This window comes from Petaurus breviceps, unplaced genomic scaffold (genome assembly GCF_028583685.1).
Source record: "Petaurus breviceps papuanus isolate PSGF00001 unplaced genomic scaffold, PetGlider_PUasm1.0 90847, whole genome shotgun sequence".
NCBI lineage: Eukaryota > Metazoa > Chordata > Mammalia > Diprotodontia > Petauridae > Petaurus > Petaurus breviceps.
The window spans coordinates 21,096,838-21,114,430 of record NW_027187360.1 but is presented as its reverse complement, the minus strand read 5'-3'; the positions used below and the strand labels follow the sequence as shown (position 1 = coordinate 21,114,430).

General features: G+C 39.5%; 1 long non-coding RNA gene across 1 annotated transcript in view; it reads left to right on the top strand.

Moving 5' to 3' along the window:
* Positions 1-15,750, top strand: part of LOC138149636 (uncharacterized) — an 83,565-nt gene extending 67,815 nt beyond the window's left edge. The window contains exon 4 of the long non-coding RNA XR_011165375.1: positions 14,596-15,750. This is a non-coding gene — a long non-coding RNA (uncharacterized lncRNA). The remainder of the gene's footprint in view (positions 1-14,595) is intronic.
* The last annotated feature ends 1,843 nt before the right edge of the window (positions 15,751-17,593 follow it).

The window sequence follows — 17,593 nt, the reverse complement described above, 5'->3', positions numbered from 1 at the left end:
TCTCTCTCTCTCTCTCTCTCTCTCTCTCTCTCTCTCTCTCCCTCTCTGTCTCTCCCTCTGTCTCTGTCTCTATCTCTCCCTACCCCAAGATTCCAATAATCTTTTAATTGCCCAATCTTTCTCCTTCTTGACCTCTCTGCAGTACTTATTGATCACCCTCTGCTTCTAAACCCTTCACTAGGTTTTTGTGATACCGGACCCTATTGGTGCTACTTGGATTAAACTCTTAGTCTCCTTAGTTGGATCAGAATCATAATCCATGTCACACCCACTAGCTATGAGTGTGGCCTCATGTTCTGTCCTAGGCCTTCCTCTCTTTTCTCCCTATATTCTCATTAGTTTCCATAGATTCCATTATCATTCCACATAGACAAATCCCAAATCTATTTATTCACCTCTCGCTGGAGCAGCTAGGTGAAGCAGTGGATAGATCCCTGGACCTGGAGTCAGGAAGACTCATCTAGTCTCAGACACTTAGTTGCTATGTGACCCTGAGCAAGTCACTTAGCCCTGTTTGCCTCAGTTTCCTCATCTGTAAAATCAGCTGTTGAAGGAAATAGCAAACCACTCCAGTATCTTTGCCAAGAAAACCCCAAATGGGGTCACAGAGAGTCAGACACGACTGAACAACAGCAATCTCTCTATAGAGCCTAGTCCTAAATCACCACCTGCCTTTTGGTATCTATTTGAATGCCTTGTACCTATCTCAAACTCGACATGTCTGAAACAGAATGCATTATCCTTCCCCAAAAGTTTTTTCCTGTTCTGAACTTTCCCATTACTGCCCCAGGCACCACCACACTCCCAAGCACCCAAGCTGGCGACCTCAGGGCCATCCTGGACTCCCAGTTCTCCCTCATGCCACATACATAGTTCACTGCCAAGTCTAATTGTCCAACGGTCCTTTCTCTTCTGTGCTCACGCAGCACCATCCCACTCTCCCTGCCTCTCGTCTCTTCCTGCTCCAGCTAAGCTGTCATTGTAGATCACTACCAAAGGGATTTTCCCAAACTAGAGATCTTATTGTGTCACATCACCTCCAACTTCATAGATTCCATAGGCTCTTCTCCAGGATCAAATAAATATAAGGTCCTATTTGGCATTTAAAGCTCTTCATAACTCCTACCTTTGCAATCTTCATACCATTTACTCCTGTCCATGTAGTCTAATGTACACGTATTCCATTTACACTAGAGTGCAGGATCTGAAGTCAGGAAGACTCATCTTCCTGAGGTTCAAATTTGGCCTCAGACACTTACTAGCTGTGTGACCCTGGACAATTCACTTGACTGTCTGCCTCAGTTTCCTCATCTGTAAAATGAACTGGATAAGGAAATGGCAAACCACTCTAGGATCTTTGCCAAGAAAACCCCAAATGGGGTCATGAAGAGCCAGACACGGCTGAAATGACTGAACAACAACAAAATGTGCCCTAATATCCAGATGCACTGGCCTTCTTGTTCTGCTTCCCCCATCTGTGGGCCTTTGTACTGGCTATCCCCCATTCCTGGAGTACTCTCCCTCATCATCCCAGTCCCATGGTTTCTCTGCCTTCCTTTAAGACTTAGCTCAAATTCTACCTTCTTTAAGGGTTCTTTCCTAGTCCCTTCAGTTTCTGGTGGTTTCCTTTTGAGATACCATTTATTTACTATGTATACATCTTATATGGCACAGTCATTTACATGTTACCAATTGAATATGAGGCAGGGAAAGTTTTAACCTTTTTTTTAACCCTCAGCACTTAGCACAATGCCATAGTTAGTGCTTTATAAAATGCTTCTTGACTGTGCTTTTTGTGGTGGCAAAGAACTAGAAGAAACCCATCAATTGAGGAAGGACTGAACAAATGACAGCACATGAGTACAATGGAATATTACTGTGCTGTAAGAAATGATGAATGTGATGAATACAGAGAAGTCTGGGAAGATCTACATGAACTGATGTAGATTAAAGTAATCAGAGCCAAGAAAACAATATTCACAATGACTTTTGTTACTGTTTTCAGTCCTCTCCAACTCTTTGTGACTTCAACTGAGGTTTTCTTGGCAAAAATACTGGAGAAGTTTGCCATTTCCTCCTCTAGTTCATTTTTTAGATGAATCGAACAGAGTTAAGTGACTCGCCCAGGGTCACATAACTAGTAAGGGTTTGAGGTTAGATTTGAATTCAGGAAGATTAGTCTTCCTGACTCCAGGCCTAGCACCCTTTCCACTTTACCACCTACCTGACCCATTCACAATGCTTACAACAATGCAAATAAAAAAGAACAACCCAAATACACACAGAAAAAATCAAAACTGAACATTGTAAGATTTCAAAGAGTAAACAAGGCTTAAGAGAAGAGAGATGACAAGACATTACCAACCTACCCCTTTGCAGAGGCAGGAGGACCATGGGCATTGCACACATTTTTAGACTTTTTGATGTACTGATCAGTTTTACTGATTTTTTCTTCTTTTTCTTTTTCTCTTTGAAAAATACTCTTGCTATATGTGATGGCTCTCTGGGAGGGAGATGGGGAAAGACAATAGGGGAAATCATGATGATGTAAAATACAAAAGACTTCCATAAAAACTAGTTTTTTTAAAAAAAATGCTTGCTAACTGCTCATTTCTAAATAAAATTGTTCCCTTTTACTTCTGCTCTCATTCACCCTACCTGGGCCATCCTTCCCAATCTCCCCCTCCCCTTCTCTTCTCTTCCCACTACCTAACCACTCTGATTCATCCTTCCAATCCCAACTCCTCCATAATGAAGTCACATTTCTTTTTTTTTTTAAGCAATCGGGGTTAAGTAACTTGCTCAAGGTTACATGGCCAGTTATAGTATCTGAGCCCAGATTTGATCCCCAGGTCATCCCAACACTGGAGGCGGTGCTCTTACTCGCTGAGCCACCTGGCCGCCCCTAAGCAACTGGGGTTAAGTAACTTGCTCAAGGTTACATGGCCAGGTGTTTCTGGGTGGGTGCTAAGTGTCTGAGCCCGGGATTTGATCCCCAGGTCATTCCAACACTGGAGCCCATGCTCTTACTCGCTGTGCTACCTGGCCGCCCCATGAAGTCACATTTCTTTGATTCCTTAAAATTTACAAAGTGCTTTCTTCACACCAACCTTCTGAGATAGGGAGTACAAGTATCATTAGCCCTATTTTATAGATGATGAATCAGTCAGGCAGTGTCATGGATAAAGCACTGGACCTGAAGTCAGGAAGACTCATCTTCCTGAATTCAGTTCTGGCCTCAGACATTTACTAGCTATGTGACCCTGGTCAAGTCACTTAGCTGTGTTTGTCTCAGTTTCCTCTTCCATAAAATGAGCTGTAAAAGGAAATGCCAAACCACTCTAGTATCTTTAAACCCCAAATGGGGTCACGAAGAGTTGGACCCGACTGAAATGACTGAGCAACAATAACAACATAGATGATGAAACTGAGTTTCAGAGAAATTAAGTGACTTCCCAGGTAGTAAGTGTTAAAATAAGTAAGTGAACAGCTAGTTCATGTTAAAACTGGAATGTCATTCCAGTCTTCTGACTCTGAAACCACTCCTCCTTCCTCCACACTATAAACCTCTCTATGAAGCCTTCCGTGATTACCCCAGCCCTGGTTCACAGGATCATAGATTTAGAGACAAGAGGAACCTGGGAGGCAATCTAATCCAAGTCTCTCTTTTACTGAAGAGGGAACTGAAGCTGAGGAGGATTTTTGGTGACTTTCCTAAGGTTACATAGTCCATAAGCAGCAGAGGAGGGGTCTAAACCCAGAGTGTTTGATGTCAGGAACAGTGTTCTTTACATTATGCCATGCTGCCTATATTGGATTACCCTGGCTTCTGGACTCCCACAGCACTTAGAGTCTTGACAGTACAACTGAGGCCTAAATCATCTCTCTTGATTGATTGATTCTTCTACTGTTTCCTGTTTGTTAGACTTAGCTTCCATGTAGATTGTAAACTTTTTCAAGGCATGGAGCATCTTATATTTCTCTATCCCCCTTGAACATGGCTATTTATACCACTAAGAGCTATAACTGCAATGGAGTAAGAGTCAATTAATAAATGAACATTTATTAAGCACCTACTATGAACCAGACATTGTGCTAAGACTACAAAAGCTCTAAGAACACAAAAAGAGGCAAAAGCCAGTCTCTGCCCTCAAAGGGCTTACAATCTAATGGGAGCAAAAACACACAAATAAATATATGCAAAGCAAGCTGTGTACAGCATAAATTTTTATTTTTGTTGTTGGGCAGCCAGGTGGTGCAATGGCCTGGAGTCAGGAAGACTCGTTTTCCTGAGTTCCAATCTGGCTTCAGATACTTATTAGCTGTGTGACCCTGGGGCAAGTCTGTTTGCCTCAAACCCTGTTTACCTCAGTTTCCTCATCTGCAAAATGAACTGGAGAAGAAAATAGCAAACTACTCCAGTATCTGTGCAAGAAAACCCAAATGGAATCATGATGAGTTAGACATGACTGAAACAACTGAACAAAAGAGGTTTCCTGTAGAAAGTGGGATTTTAGTTGGCACTTGAAGAAAACCAGAACTTTGTTATCCAATGGACATCCTTCCTCCATGGTGTTTCTCCACATTTCACAGTCTTCCACCAGACCCGTGCTGCTTGGAGGAGCATCCCCTGTCACCACGCCCAGCTCAGGATCATCACCTCCTGACCATCTATGCATCCATGATGCTCTCTCCCAGGACCTGCCTTCTCCCCAACCCTGTACCAGTGCAACTTACATTCTCCAAAAATACATCACTGAATGCCTGGTGTCATCAGCAACAGTGGTTTATCCCATCCCCTCTGCCCAGCAGTGGTCTGAGGGTCATCATTTCACTCCCCTCCATCCTCTACTCTCTTTAATTGAATTTGTCCCAGTGACAGAAGCCTTAGTTTCTGTTCTGATTACATGGACATATATTAAATAATTCTTAGCTATGACTTGCATTGACCCTTCTTAGAGTGTCCTTGCATGAGCAAAGGGATTAATAGTTCATATTCATGATACAAAGTTAGCCAGGTTTCCAGATGAAGCAGTCATTGCTGTATCTGCTTTGAAGAAGGGATGATAAAATTCTGGCCTGGACCAGGAGAGAGGAACAATGAAGAAAATACTTTTTAAAAAGTTGGTCATTTGGCAAGAAAAACAAAACAAAAATAGAAACAACCAAGCCAGGTAAAATAAAGCTGAAGTCAAAAGAATGGTAAAAAGTGAAGAATATCCAATTAAAAAGAAACTAGCATTTCCCTGATAGGTGCCTGGGCATCTAGCCACCAAGCAATAACTGAGGAGTATAGAAGAAAAAGGGAAAAGGTCATAGTTTTTGACACACTAACAATATCTAGTATCCATATTGTCTCTAAAGAGTCCAGCTCCCAAAGGCCAACCACCCCTCCAAAGAGATGGAAGTTATTTTCTGGAAGCCTTATCATATGCTAGCGGGAAACACACTCCTTTGTGTTTTCAGTATGCAGATCCCAGGATCTTTTACAGCTTGTTCGCAGCATAATACAGTGGATAGGGTGATGAACTTGGAACCAGGAGGCTGTAGGTTCAAATTCTGCCTTTCCCATTTACTCACTGGATGAGTCCCTTAATCTTTTAGGCTCAGTTCTTTTCATCTGCAAAATTAGGATAATAATGCCTGTATTACCTACCTTTAAAGGTTAGAGTGAAAGTTAGTTGAGATAATGGACTTGGCAAACCTTAAAACTCTATTTTCAAAATGCCATTTATTTATTGTCACTTCTCATACTATTTATAGAAAGGTGACTTCTGGGGAGGCTAGGTGGCGCAGTGAGTAGAACACCGGCCCTGAAGTCAGGAGGACCTGGGTTTGGATCCAGCCTCAGACACTTCACACACACACACACACACACACACACACACACACACACACACACACTAGCCGTGTGACCTTGGGCAAGTCACCTAACCCTGAGTGCACTACCCTCCCCCCTCCAAAAAAAAAAACCAAAAAGAAAGAAAGAAAGGTGACTTCTGAATGGAAATATTCTACTGTATTTTCTTCTGTAGTCACTCCAGGATTCTCCTCTGCTATATTGACAATATGGAATAAAGAAGGAAAATTTAAAATTTGACAATATAAAGATTCTTTTTTAATAACAATTCTTAAGAATGCATGTAATTATAAAAGAAATAGACCTATTCCAACTATCTGTTAACACTTAAAAATGGGAACCAGATAAAAATGGAGACATTGACCATGATTATCGCCATTTCTCAAAGACATTTAGCAATCACCACCATCAGTTAAAAACATAAATAAATAAAATATAATTAAATAAAGAAGTTTTAAATACCAAAAAACACATTAAAATGAGGAGATCTAAAGAGCATGGAACCCAGTTTTTATCTCCTTACTAAGAAGAGACAGGGCACCCAAGCCAACAGCAGCTAAGAATACAAACTCATCTGCAAAATATCAGAGACAAAAATAACGATGAACAATTACAAACAGTATTTCTTCACAAAACAGCTGAATAAAATTAATGAGAAAGAAAACCTGTAAAAAGCTTGAGGTGAGACTCAACTAAGCTTGATCATACAGAGAAAATTTATAAATGGAGTTAGAAAGAAGACAATAAATATAAGTATAAGAAAATTGGCCACTCTGTGTACATAGAAATACTCTTTTGAGTCTCACTGTAGTGCACAGAGCACTGGTCAGGAAGACCGGAGTTCAAATTTGGTCTCAATTTTTTACTAGCTGTGTGACCCTCTGTTTGCCTCAATTTTCTCCACTATAAAATGGGGATAATAAGTCAGGAATGATTAAATAAAAACTTACCATGCAGGGTTGTTATAAGGATCAGATGAGATAATGTTTGTAAAAAGCGCTTAGCACAGGGCCTAGTACATAGTAGGAACCTTAAAAATGCTTATTCTTTTTTTCTTCCACTTCCCTTCTCCTGTTGTTCTTTGCCCTTCATTTTTGAAGAGAACCAATGACTTCACGGGGTGACGTCTTGAGTCAAACATGAATTGGATTTAAGTGAGAAAGAGTCAAGCAAAGTCATCTGCCTCACTCCACTTCTTATCATAAAAACAACTACATAAAACATAATACATGAGGCAGTAATAATAATAGCTAGCATTTATATAATACTTTAAAGTTTACAAAGCCCTTTACATATATTATCTCTTTTTTTCTCACCATAACCCTGGGGGATTGGTGCCATTATTATTCCTGTTTACAGATGAAGAAAACTGAGGCAGGTGGAGGTTAGATGATTAGCCCAGGGTCCCATATTTAGTGTCTGAAGGGGATTGAACTTAGGTCTTCTGGACTCCTAGTCCAGCACTATCCTCTGAGCTACCTAGATGGCAGTACAAAGGATTGTTATTGTTGTCATCAGGTGTGTCTGACTCTTCATAACTCCATTTGGGGTTTTTCTTTGCAAAGATACTAGAGTAGCTTGCCATTTCCTTCTCCAGCTCATTTTACAGATGAAGAAACTGAGGCAAAAAGGATTAGATGATTTCCCCAGGGTCACACAGCTAGTAAGTGTCTGAGGATGGATTTGAACTTGGGTCTTCCTGACTCTAGGTCCAGCACTCTATCTACCTTGCCACTCACTGCAGTAAAAGAGAAAATCAAGAATACGAAACAGGGAAGGGTGACTGAACCTGGTCAAATAATTGCAGAGGAAATCCATGCTGAAGGTGACACAGTTTTAAAGTTACTTAGGGATTTGTTTTCAACATACCTTAATGGGATGAGGATTCCTTTAAATTAAGATCATAGATGATATTGTTACCAACCCACCTCCAAAAAGGGAAAGATATCATCAACAATCTTTATGTCTCCTTTCTCATCTTTATAAAGTCTTTATTAGAATGATCTATGTATGTGTAAGGGAACACTAATAGTTTAAGGATCTGTGATTTTATCAGCATAAATACGCCCCTGAAACAGAAGCCCAACTTAGTATATGGTCTCTATAAGTTACTGTGATCATAAAATTCATCTTGACATGATAATGAACATCTACTGACTTAGCTGGGGAGTTCTCAGATGGCAGGCATGCGATACATCCCCAGGTCTATACTTGGAACCTTTCCTGGTTAGTAGGTAGGTCTTTCAAATGTCATAGGCTTCAAGAAGTCAGGGTCACCTCAATACTAGGATAAGGCATCAGAGCACCATTTAGGTGGCTATTTAGAGGTGATCATTTTTGGAAGGGAAACAGCTAAGCCCCTCAACCAAGGAGAGCTCACAACTGTCCATAGTTATTGATTACCTACTGCACTTTAAAGAACAAATTAGTATGCTTCCTTGATATTCCTAATCAGTGCAGTAGGCTTGTGTAGGAAACAGGTACCTGGATGTTTTTGATATAGTTCATCAAGAGGAGAATACTTGTGCTAATTTACTACTATTACAGCTATGAATTGGTTTGACCATTGAAGGAGTTGTTCACATTTTTATGTCTTAAATCTCTTTAGCAGACTGTCTTAGTCTATGGATCCTTTCTCATAATAACTTATTTAAATGCATAAAATCAAATATATAGAATTACAATGGAAACCAATTATATTATTGATGCAAAGATGTAATTTTTCCCAACCAAATTCACAGACCCTCTGAAATTTATCCATGGGCCCCAGGTTAAGAACAATTGATTTAAAGCCATATAAAATTATACAGTCAAACTTGCAAAAATTCTCATACCCTTTGATCCAGCAATCCCACTATAAGGGTTATACATTAAAGAGGTTATTGACAGGAATAAAAGACTTAGCTATGCAAAAATAGTTGTAGTAGCAAAATAGCTGAAAGCAAGTTATGTGTCTAACAGTTGGAGAATGTTTGAGTAAGATCATGGTTTATGAATGCAACAGAATATTGTTGCATCACAAAGAATAATGAACATGAAGAATTCAAAGAAATATGGGAAGGCATGAAGTGATGCTGAGCAAAGAAAACAGATACAAAAGAACAGTACACTTATTGACTACACCAAAGACAACATTAAGCAGCAACAAAACTCGCTGAATCTAATGGGAGACGTTGGTTCTACATTATTCATTTTAAAATGAACTGTCTTCCTGTTTGTTTCTTCAAATGATAAATGATAGAAGTATGTAGTTAAGAGTACAATTATTCCAATTATTCACATATTGTGTTCTTTTGAAGTTTTCAAGGATTGCATTTTAGAGTTTTTAAAGTTATTGTTTATTTATGTGCTTTGTTAAAACAAAATGTTCCCATTGTACCATAGGGTGTGAGGAGATCAGAACATGGATGGAGAGTTAGTACTGAAGCTTGTGGGGTTGAATTGACATAGAAAGCAGTGTTGTCAGAAGGTGAAAGAGAACACAGTATAAGTAGGGGCATGTGCATTCATGGATCCTTGGGAATTTGAAGGTGTGTTTAGGCAAAGATCCTCAGAAATTCTAAGGCTATATCCAGATGCAGATTCTCTGGGTTAAATCTTGAGTTGGAATCATGGGAAGAATGAAAAATTAAAGTATCCCTCAGAGGCAGGCATTCCCAGCATATATGTCCAGAAGTGAGATTAAGTACACACTGGATCTTGGCACCCTCCCCACAAACCAATTACAGTTTGGGAAACAATGGAGAGAGATTTTTATTAGAAGCTCTATCTAAATGTCATGTTTCTAAGCCTTCCAGGAGGGGAACAGGGAGGCTTTTGCAGATGGTTTTTGCAAACAAGATCTCCCATTTTAAGGAGAGGAGGCTCAAGCCAAGTCTTCATTCCTCTTCAGGCTGCACTGCTGACTAAGCTCTATAGGACTTTCTCCACCATGGCCCCCTCAAAAGGCACCTTCACATACTTTCTCCACTTTTATATGTTGTCTTTCCACATTAGAATGTAAACTTCTTGAGGACAGCATCTGTCTTTCTTTCTGCTTGTATTTGCATTCCAGATTAGGACAGTGCCTGGCCTATACTAAGTGCTTAAAAGAATGCTGTTATTTTGACAATTATCTACAGAAGATCATATGTTCAAAGTCTTACAACTAACAGAGAGGTGTAGAGGATAAAAGATAATGCTCTATTTGTTTATTTTTTTTAAGCATTCAACTCAATGGAACAAAACTCAGTCATAATGGTTCTCCTCCAACGAAGGATCTCTCCATGCATATGTTAAGAGCACATAATATTCCCAATAGATTTAACCACAGAAATAATTTTGTTTAATAATCCTCTCATTAGTAAAACAAAGGGAAACATAAAAGATGGAGACGTGTTCATTCTGGTCAAGGGGTACATCTTGTGCAAAACCCAACTAGCAGAGGAATTCCCAAATAATGGTGAAGTTGTCCAGATGCTTTTGTTTGCAGAATCAAGGCCTGAATTCTACAAGATTTCCTAAAGGAGAGCTACAGCTACTTTATGAAGATTGACCTCCTCATCCACCCATAAATAGCTAAGTGGACAAAGACATTATACTGTCTAGATCATGGTATGTAGTTGGATGGACAGTCCATTCAATTAGTCCATTACTCCACAGATACTGAAGGCTCTGGAAAGGGATGATGGACTGGGTCCAGAATTAAACAGAAAGAGATCAGGCTAGACCACATTCAATAACTTGTGCCCTACTTTAAAGATCTCAAGCTATTCCATGCTAAAAATTAAAAAGGCCCATTCAAACTCAGTTATTATTTTTATCAATTTTTAACACCAGAATTCTCCTGGAGAGTATATATTACTATAAATTATGGAATGCAAAGTTCTCAGAAGAATCAGAATTGCAAGTGCCCTAATGGGTAACAGAAAGACACATAATGAGTGTAAAAAAGCCGTAGAATGTTGCTAACTTGAATGAAAAAAGTAGCATAAAAGTTATCAAAAAAAGAAAAAATAATAGCAACTGGCTATTGCTAGGTATGGTACACCAAGCAAGTCACTAAACCTCAGGGATGATAACAATTCTTACACTCTAAGTTCCAGAGAAGAAGCCAACCTGCACTGGTGGAGGGAATTTTTTCATATGAAAGTTCCCCATACCAATGAAACTACAGCTCCAATCCCTATTCCTATCGAACATTTCTATAACACTTTAAAATTTGCCAAGTGCTTTTCATAGGATATCTCATTTGATCCTTACAACAGCCCTGTGAAGTAAGTACTATTGTTATTCCTATTTTACAGTGAGGAAACTGAGGCTGATTGGTTAAATGACTTGTCCAAAGTCACAACTATGGGGGCAGAGCCAAGATAGCAGAGAAAAGGCAGGAACTCACCTGAGTTCTCCCAAATTTCCCTCCAAACAACTTTAAATAATGCCTCAAAACAAATTCTGGAGTGGCAGAACCAACAAAAAAGATGGGGTGAAATAAACGTTCAGCCCAAGACAACTTAGCAGGTCAGAAGGAAAGGTCTATAGCACCAGGGTGAGAGTGGAGCACAGTTCAGTGTAGACTGCTCCAATACAGATCACACCAGAGAAAACCAAGAAGAACTTGGGGGTGACTGAATCAGCTGCCGGCATCGACTGCTTCCAGCTCTCTCAGACCACAGATGGTAAGGGGGTCAGACAACTGATCATAAGATGCCAGGGGTCCCTTTGCTGGCACTGGGTACAGCACTCTCTTGCATTACCCATACTCAGATCTGGGTAGCAGTGCCAGGATGAAGAGAAGCACTAGCACACCAGAGCAAGAATCTTGGTCACAGTTCTAAGGTGAAAAAGAGTATTTGTGGTCGCTCACAGACCAGGAGAGTAGTAAACACACCTCTCCTTAGATCATACCATCTTAAAAGAACTGAAAGCTTACAGACTCCCCAGAACTAGCCCTGGAAACAGTTGTACAAAAACCTTCAAGTTTGAGACAGTTCCCCCTCTTGTTGTCTTCCAAGTTTAGGTTTTGATCTTCCCTGTCTCCATAGTAACTTTCTATGAACAAGATCTTTTGTTGTTGTTTGTTCATTTTTCTAGCCTATTTCTTGACTTTTAGCTTTATATTGAAGTTGGGTTCTTCTCCTGGGTTAGAGGAGAAAATATTGCAAGCAGCCAGAAAGAAACAAGTCAAATATCATAGAGTTATAGTCAGGGTAACACAAGATTTAGCAGTTTCTACATTAAAGTATCAGAGGTCTTAGAATGTGATATTCTGGAGGGCAAAAAAGTTAGGATAATACCCAAGAATCATCTACCCAGAAAAACTGAGTATAATCTTTCAGGATAAAAAATAGACACTCAGTGAAACAGAGAACTTTCAAGCATTCCTGATGAAAAGACCAGAATTGAATAGAAAATTTGACTTTCAAATACAATACTCAAGAGAAGCAAAAAAAAGGTAAACAGGAAAGAAAAGTCATAAAGCAGTCAACAAAGTTAAACTGTTTACATTCCTACATGGGGAGATGATACTTGTAGCTCCCAAGAACTTTCTCACTCTTCAGGGGGTTAAAAGAAGTATGCATAGACAGAGGGCATGGGTGTGAATTGAATATGTTGGGATAATAATCTAAAAAATTAAATTAAGTGGTAAGAAAGAGGAACGCACTATGAGAAGGGGGAGAGATAAAATGGGGGTAAATTATCTCACATAAAAGCGGCATAAAAGAACTTTTACATTTGAGGGGAAGATGAATTTTACCCTCATCAGAACTGATTCAAAAAGGAAATGACATACACCACAGTCATTTGGGTATAGAAATCTATCTTATCTCGTAGGAAAGTAGGAGTGGAAGCAGATAAGAGAAAACAGCAAGCTGATAGAAGGGAGGGCAGATTGGGGAAGATGATAGTCAGAAGCAAACACTTTTGAGGATGGACAGGGTGGAGAAAGAGAGAGAGAGAGAGAGAGAGAGAGACAGAGAGAGACAGAGACAGAGAGACAGAGGGAGGGAGGGAAACAGGAGGGAAAATAGGTTGGAGGGAAATACACAGTAATCATAATTGTGAAAAAATTATAGCAAGTATCTCTGATAAAGGCCATATTTTTTAAAGATAGGGAACTGAATCAAATTTATAAAAATAATAGCCATTTTCCAATTGATAAGTGGTTAAAGGATATAAACAGGCAGTTTTCAGACAAAGTAATCAAACCTATCTAAAGACATAGGAAAAATGCTTTAAATCACTATCGATTAAAGAAATGCAAATTTAAAACAACTCTGAGGTACCACTCCCCACTTACCACATTGGCTAATATAACAGAAAAAAAAAATAACAGATGTTGGAAGTAATGAGGGGAAACCAAGACACTAATTCACTGTTGGTAGAGTTGTGAACTGATTCAACCATTCTGTAGAGCAATTTGGAACTATGTCCAAAGGGCTATAAAACCATGTATATCCTTTGACCTAGAAATACCACTACTACTAGGTATCTATCCCAAAGAGATTAAAAAAAAAAAAGAAAAGGACCTCTATGTACAAAAATATGTATAGCAGCTCTTTTAGTGGTGGCAAATATTTGGAAATAAAGGAGATGCCCATCAATTGGGGAACTGTGACCAAGTTGTATTATATGATTGTGATGGAATACTACTGTGACATAAAAAAATTAGAAGCAGCTTTTCAGCAATACAATGATCCAAGACAATTTCAAAAGATTCATAATGAAAAATGCTATCCACATCCAGAGAAAGACCTAAGGAATCTGAATGCAGATTGAAGGATACTATTTTCACTGTTACTTTTTATGGCTTTTTCCTTTTGTTCTGTTTCTTCTTTCATAACATGACTAATGTGGAAATATATTTAACATGATTGCACATATGTAACCTAGATCAGATTGCTTGCCATCTTGGGGAGGGGGGAGGGAAAGGAGGGAGAAAAATTTGGAGCTCAAAATCTTATTAAAACTGAATGTTGATTGGGGGTGGCTAGGTGGCACAGTGAGTGGAGCACTGGCCCTGGAGTCAGGGGGACCTGAGTTCAAATCCGGCCTCAGACACTTAACACAAAAACTAGCTGTGTGACCTTGGGCAAGTCACTTAACCCCAATTGCCTTCCAAAAAGCAAAAAAAAAAAAAAAGACTGAATGTTGAAAAGTATTTTTGCATGTAATTGAACAAAAAATAAATACAGTATGCATTTTTTTAGTCTTTTTAAAATTCTGAGTGGGATGCTCTCAGAAAAACCTGGAAAAGGCTTACACAAACTGATGCAAAGTGAAGTGAGCAGAACCAGGAGAACAGTATACATAGTAACAGCAATATTGTATGATGATCAGCTGCAAATGACTTAGCTACTCTCTGCAATATAATGATCCAAGACAATTCTTAAGAACTTATGATGAAAAATACTCTCCATCTCCAGAGACAGAACTGATGGAATCTTCACACAGATCAAAGCATACTTTTTTTAAAACTTTCTTTAGGGTGTGGGGAGGCGAGGTTGGTCTGTGTTTTCTTTCACAGCATGACTAATATGGAAATATGTTTTGCATGACTGAATATGTCTAACCTACATCAAATTGTTTGCCTTCTCAGTGAGGAAGAAGGGAAGGAAGGGCAGGAGAGAACCTGGAACTCAAAGTGTTAAGAAACAAATATTAACAAATATTTTACATGTAATTGGGGAAAAATAAAATACCAAATAAATTTTAAAACCAAGTCACAACTAATAAATATCTCACTCTATGTCTAGCACTCAAGCCACTGTGTCACTTAGCTGCCTGGGAAGTGTGAGGAAATGTATTAACAGGAAAAAAAGGTGGGCAAGAACCAAGAATTACAGATCAGATCCCACTTGGAAGATGGATGAAAGAGCATGGATAGGAAGCCCCTAGGATGAGAAGGCATGCGTAACCCATGGAGAGAACACCCAGACTGATCAAATGGAGCCATGGAAAATCTAAGTGTCTTAAGAACTTCAAGTGATGGGGTGACTGTGATATTAATAGAGACTATACAGCAGAACTCAGGCTCTGGTATGCCCTAGCAAGCTGGAAAAACTTCAAATATAGACCCACTGATGGACTGGATGACCCTCTTCTAAAAATCAGCCTTGCTCAATTTAGAAAAGTTCATCACCAGAAATTTGGCCACTAGGTGATAGACTGTTTTTTTCATCCACAGAAACTCATAAAAATTGTCTACTATATCTGGAAGAGCTGGAATATGCCTGTGAGGAGGGAGCACTCATCCTGATGAAATAGGAATCATAGGAAATGTTGAAGTAAGGGTATTAGGAACAAAGTCTTGACTTCTAAATGCAGATTCAGAGTGAAGTTATTAGTAGAACCAGGAGAACAACATAAGCAATAATCATAACAACATCAATGGAAAGAGAAATAACAGCAAAACCAGCAAAACTGGCTTGGCATCTGGGTACAGAGAAGTATATAGAGCTCTGGAGACTGCAGACAGAGGGACTGCATTCAAGTCTCAACTTTGATGTGAACTAACTTAATCTTGGGGAAGTCACTTACCCTCTCTATCCTCTAGTTTCCTCATCAAAGGATCGACTAGATGACTTCTGAGGTCCCTTCAGCTGTAGATCTATAACTGCTCCAAAGTTATAAGAACCAAACCTGGTTCCAAAGAAGAAATAGAACACCCCTCCTCCCACCATACACACACTTCTTTGCAGAGGCAGAGGATTATAGTTGTTGGGCAATTTATCTAATGCCAGACATTCTCCGAAATATTGGATAGTTTAGCAGAACTGGTGTTTTTTCCCCTCTTTTTTTCTTCTTTATTATAAGGAGTGGTTCTTTGGAAATGAGACTGGGAAGGGAAACATTGATTGATATAAAAGGGAAATGTACAGCTGATATAAAAATAAAAGATATCAATAAAATAATAATAGCATCTTAAGTAAGTCTGTGGATGAGTAGGTTATTTCTTCCTATAGGAGAACTGGTTTTCTTCTACTGAATCAGCCAATCCCGTATAAGACTCAGATGAGAGCTCTCTGTCTGACAGGCTACAGAGCTTCCTGTGTGCCCCAGACCATCCTCCTCATTACCCTTTTATTTCCCCATCCAGAAGTAAGAAACTCATGAAAAGAACACTAAATGTGGAATCAGTTCTGGATCTGCCACTTTGGGGTTCTGTGACCTTGCGCAAGTAAGTGATTTCCCTTCTCTTAACCTCATCTGTAAGATGGAATAGGTCATCTCTAAGGTCCTTACCAGCTCTAAGAATGTATTGGTTGCTTTAGTGTTTGTTGAGAAAAGCTTTGAAACTTGGGATGTTGGTACCAAATTACAAAGCAGTTCCCTCGGAAACATACCCGGCTTCCCAGACATTTGCAGCCAGTGATTTACCTCCTCAGAGTGATTCTGAAAACATGTTTATTACCTTCCAGAGATCACTTTGCACTTTGTAGGAATTTTTAAGGGAGTCTACACATCATGATATGAATTGCATCTTCTAAATCAATACTGCACTTGTCTGCCTGAAATAGTTTGCAGAATCTTCCCTCCCAGTGCGTGCCAATGCCAATTGCTCTGGCTTTGCCAGTGAGCCACCTATAAACTCAAAGTGCCACTAAAATATTGTATTAGAACAAGTGCTGAGAATGCTCCCTTGGAAAGTGTACCTTCCATCAATATTTACACCTCACGCCACATTCCTAGGCTTCTAGAGCCAATTGGAGGGCAAAGGTCAGAATGATGAGGATACAGGAGCATTTCAGCTACATCAACCAAGCCTTGCCCACCTCCTGACTCTGGAATAATAAGAGCTAGTATTTATGCGACACTTTAATATTTGCAAAGCAATTTACATATATTATCTCATCTGATCTTAACAACCCAGTGAGGTGTGTCCTATTTTTATCTCCATTTAACAGACAGGACAACTGAGGCTGAAAGAGACCAAGTGACTCTGTGCCCAGGGCCACACCAGCTAGTAAATGTCTGAGATAAGATTAAAATTCAGATCCTCCTGACTTGAAGTCCAATGCTCTTTCTACTATGCCAAGCTGCCTATCTTGGCTCTTCCCCCAAATGAGGCTTTGGCAAAGAGAAAGTACATTAGGCTCCAGGGGCCCAGATATGGCTTCTGCATGGCTGGTCCCCTAAGCCCAGCGGCAAATTAAGAAGTTCTCTGGTCTTTGCATCAGAAGATCCTGGTCAGAATCCCCAGTACTGACATTTACTAGCTCTGTGTCCTCAAACAAGTCACTAACCATTTTAAGCCTCAGTTCCCTCTTCTGTATAATTGGGAAGATAATATGAAAGCTCTATATAAATATTAACCATTAGTACTAATAAATTTCCTGAGGGCAAGAAATGGGCCTCCTCTGTATGCTTTGTTTAATACCTCACAGGCCTGGGCATACAGATGAATTAAATAGAATTGATTAAATTAAATATGATATAGCAATAAAGGGTAGGCGAGTGTGAAGCACACAAGGTCATGTAGTGATACACAGAAACCAGGTCCCTCCAGGAGTTACAATTTTTTTTTTAAAGACCATCATCTTCTTCCATCCCAATATTAGCTGACTCGTCATTTCCCAGGTAACCTATTTTTACTGCCAAGTACTGAAATGGAGTCTGTTAGCTACATTTAGAGGGAGGCAGCAAGACCTTCACTATCAAAGCTGATGGGTTTTGTAGTGACAGACATACATAATAAAGACTGGAAAACCAGCCATGACTTTGCCCTCTTCACTGACTTCTTATTCTGGCTGA